Genomic DNA, 4,883 nt, shown 5'->3' on the forward strand with positions numbered 1-4,883 from the left:
AATTAGTTTGTAGAGTTTATGAATTTTGGATCATGTAGAGATTATGTACCTCACGATTTTTAGAAGATTTCCTTCATGTTTTAATGACCCTTTCTTTTTACTAAATGAAAGTTAGCAAGTTTTGATGCTCTAAGTGGTGCTTGGGGTTGGTATAAGTTTTGGATTCTATGGGAGGGAGTTTAAATTATGTTTTTAGAGTTCATTAATTATGGTGTTACCCTACAACTTGCTTATGCTTTCTATGTGGTTTCCCTTAGAAGTTAGGGAGCTTTTGTTTCTCAAATCAATTTGTATAGCTTGTATGGTGTTACCCTACAACTTGCTTATGGTTTCTATGTGGTTTCCCTTAGAAGTTAGAGAACTTTTGTTTCTCACACTACAACAAAAACCCTCATAGACATCGGTTTTCCACCGGTGTCTATTTCATTTTCGACCGATGTCTATGAAGCCGATGTTAAAAGTCTGTCATTTTAGACATCGGGTTAAAACCGATGTAGTATCACTTAACGACACCGGTCTTCGAATCGATTATTAACCGGTGTAGTATCACTTAACGACACCGTTTCATCAACGGTATAAAATCGATGTAATATTGCATGTTAATAACACCAGTTTTGGCAGCGGTAAATGACCGATGTAATATTAGTTAATAACACCGGTCTTGCAGCGGTGAAAAACCGATGTAATATGTATATTTTTTAACAGTACAAATTTTATTTCCGAAACAATGAAAAACCGACAATAATAAAAAAAATACACAAATATTCACAAATTATACAAATATTCTTCATTCAACAATATCCATAAAATACACAAATATTCACAAATTATATAAATAATCTTCTTACAAGAGTATCCATAAAATACCCAAACATTCTTTTTACATCAAAAGCTAGCTAATAGATATCAAAATCAAGGTAGAACATTCTTTTAACACATCAAGGTAGAACCGCACTTCAAATATAATCTAGCATGCATTCAGCCCACTCGAACCGCACTTCATCAATTTCAACTCTGGAGTACTTGAGATTTGTAAACTGTAAAAACACATAAATCCACCATATGTCAAATAACTAAAACAAATGTGTACATGTATCAAATAAAATAGAATACTGAATTTTTAAAGGCTGTTGTGGAAGATAACGAATATAACATAGAATCTAAAACTTTCATATATGACACTTAGTATATGCTGCTTAGAATATAACATAGATAATTTGCTCCTTCTAATTCAAGTGTACAGATTGATAAGAACCGACAGCATCATACAACAACTTACTAGGCATGATAATGGTTAAACAAAGAAATATGACTACACAACAAATCCAGTGAAGGAAGCATAGAAGAACAAAGCTACCTCTAATGAAGAGATATACTATTTATTGTACTACCTCTGATGCCATCTTGGTATCCTGAATATCCTGCACTAAGCCCCCTATTTTCTGTGATTTCTGCTACCAACCACAGCAGCAAGGAATGCGGCAAGAAGGCAGCTGCCTCCTTAGTTCAGCACCCAAAACAGTAAGTTAGAGCTTCCTTTTGGGTCCATTCAATGTAACTCGATGTAGGACTAAGGGCCAAGAACTCCACAAGGCCTGCAACTTCTTCCAGTCGTCCATACCTCCCTGAAGAGAATATTAAATAGTAAACACACTTTTTTTTTCATCTCACGGACATGCAGAAACCATTCTGTATTTAAATCTAGCAAGTGTATTTTCCATACTTGTGAAGGTGATATGATAGTTCGGTATATCCAAGGAATGAATATTTCAAAATATACACACCCATTGGACGTTACAGATTCGTTCAATGATGATGTATGCAGATAGTGATTATCTAATGCTGCTTATAGGCCTGATCCAAATATTCGACGCCACTGAGCTCACTGCGATTAAGGTATCTATTTCTTAATCAGTCTTTTTAAATATCCACAAATATTATATCTTGTTAGTTATATCATACTTTTTTATTAGACAAATGCTCATACTAAATAACAATGTTCAAAAGACCTCACAAATATTGCCCTATTATTATTGCTTTTTTTCTTAACGAGTTGTTTTTATTATGATAGTGCAATAATAAAAAGTAATGCTTCATTGTTGAAGAATACCAATTCAGCCAGCAGTTGGCAATTTTAATTGGTAAGCGTCCTTAAAATAACATGCAATAATTAATGAGACTAAACTAATAATTAGTTGATTATTGATTATAGTTTTTTTGGCTGGACAAAACTCTGTTGTCCAGCCATGAATTAACTGGAGTAGAGCACCAGTTGTTAATTGTTTCAAATAAGTACCTAAACCTGAAGCATTCATTAACTAACAAGTAGAACATCCCTCACCAGTTTAGTGCATGGTTTTACAATAATATCCCACTTGCTTCCATCTAACCATTCACTAACTAAAAAACAGCAACTTGTCATCTCCCCTGACCCAAAACCTTTTGTTCATTATTCATAATTTAATCAAATTATAATTTACGCAGACTTGCATTAGAAAAACATACACTATCAACAATGATGAACCTTCTACTGTTAAATTAGTTGCAATATTTCTTTCTTGTTTTAGTTTTTAAGATGTAGTCTCCAGTAGAGCTGTTCAATTTTAACTCTTCAGATCATCAAAAGTTAGAAGGGAAACATGTTTACACATCCACTGTTGCTTAATAGACTGCTTTTCCAAAAGCATCATAGTTTTATCCAATTTAGAACACCCTATCCATGAGGACAAGATCAAATGGAGAAACAAATTTTGATCATTTCTTGCAATAATAATAAGACACTGATATTGCATTTACTGAGAATGTCACAAGGGATTGCAATTCTTGATGAAAAACTTTTAGAGCCATGAGGTTCTCCAGAAACAGACTGAAGGAAAGAATAATATGTGATACTGAAACTTATTGAAAACAACAGCAAACGAATTTGATCCCTAGATATAGTCATAAATTCACAACCTCCCAGCTCTACCTCGGAACAACCTCTTGGTGCAAGGGAGTGTATAGCTGCAACTTGAAACAATGGACAAGTTCAAGTTTCGCAATCAAAATTTTAGAAAATAAATTAACTTTTTCTTAGTAAGGGAAAGCATCTAAGCTTGTGCTCCATAGTTTCTTCAATGTTTAATTTTGATAGATGTCAACTTTTGCATTCAAGTTTCACTTCACAACATCTGTTAGATTTTCAGTGAAGAGTTTAAATCTCGACCAAGCATATATCCAATAGATAATGGTTTTTGTTCAATACCAGATGGAAAATGTGACTATAGTCGCATCCACAAAATAAGGTTGAGATTATAGAGACAAGTAGACAACTAACCTCCATTTTCGCAAGCAATTCAGTTGCATTCGGAGAAGAAATAACGATGTGCCTAGAAGCCGGCTTAATAAAACCTTCTCTCACACCATTGTCAAATAGTTCGAGCAAGGAATTATAGTAGCCATCAACATTTAACAAACCAACCTGTGTCAAAAAAGGAAGAAATGTTTACATGAACAGACATTTTCCAGAAGTTTTGTGAAAAAGATGCAAACTCACTGGTTTATTATGAATTCCAAGTTGTGACCATGTTATCATCTCCATCACCTCTTCCATTGTTCCATATCCTCCTACAATAACATTGCGAATTATTTTCGGGAACTAGGTAGATGTTAGAAAAGCAAACATGACAAGAGAAATTATTTAACACTTACCAGGAAGTGCAATGAATGCATCAGCTTGTCTAGCCATCACAGCTTTTCTCTCATGCATATTAGAAACTACCTTTACCTCACCTACTGTTTCCCCTGAAATCTGAAACAAAAACAGGATAGAAAATACCACAAATTATCATTCCTTTGATAAAATGAAACCTGTAAATTAACTTAGCATAATTTTCTACACAATGAAATCCTACTCGAGTTTTTTTTTATTTGTTCCTACCATTATATATATACATATAGATAGATGCAAAAGTACATCTAAAGAGGCTTATATACTCATGAACTGATCACAAAATTCATTTACTGTTGAAAGGCCTTCTGGAAAAACTTACTCTAAAATACAAAAGAAACAACAAAGTTCAACAAGTTAAGTCATTTGAAAGCATATATTCATGAAGGAATAGCAGATTAAACATAGTCTATGGACAAAAGATGGGAGAAAGAAGGCTAAAAACCATACCTCAATTGGAACAAGAGCTTTAGGAATCACCCTGCGCACGCCAAATTAGAATTTTCTTCTAACAATTGCGCAAGAGAAGAAAAGAAGATGAAAAACAAAAAAGTAAGTAGTACCCAAGAACATGGAATCCACCATCATAAACTGTCTGAGAAATCAGCCCCATTAATCCCACGCTTCCACCTCCATAAACTAAATCGATTCTCTTCTTCACCTACAAACACATGAAATAATCAGCATATTTGTTTCATGATGTCTTGATTGAAGGTGAAGTTGTAGAAGTTAATTCGTCTTCGAGGGAGGGAGTACCAGTTCACGGCCCAGCTCCACAGCCGTATCGCTGAAGGAACCGGAACCGAGAGTGCGATGCTTTTACCTTGACGAAGGAATTGGAAGCGATGAGGGCGTAGTGATCGGGATCGGAAAGAGAGAGATCCAAACGCTTCGATCGCACAAGCACCTATCTTTGAGCAGTAGCTGACATCCAAGTAAGTCAAATTGCACAATCTTGGTGCAACAAGTTTGACAATGGCATCGTTCATTTCACTTCTTGGAAGCTCCAACCTCTGAAGGGAACCAGCACTAGACAGATAGAAGAACAGCAATAGTGACGATCAGTCATCGAAACAAAAGTTCACCCAAATCTTTTAGAGGACTAAGTTCTCACCAAACTCAAATTGACCTACTAACAAGGAATGAATGTGTTATCCTCCAAACAAAACAAAGA

The 4,883-nt window shown here is 34.9% G+C and overlaps 1 pseudogene; it reads right to left on the reverse strand.

The window, feature by feature from the left end:
- Positions 1-2,875: 2,875 nt before the first annotated feature.
- On the reverse strand, positions 2,876-4,322 carry LOC121972253 (annotated as a pseudogene).
- Positions 4,323-4,883: the final 561 nt, after the last annotated feature.

This window comes from Zingiber officinale, chromosome 4A (genome assembly GCF_018446385.1).
Source record: "Zingiber officinale cultivar Zhangliang chromosome 4A, Zo_v1.1, whole genome shotgun sequence".
In the NCBI taxonomy this organism is placed as follows: domain Eukaryota; kingdom Viridiplantae; phylum Streptophyta; class Magnoliopsida; order Zingiberales; family Zingiberaceae; genus Zingiber; species Zingiber officinale.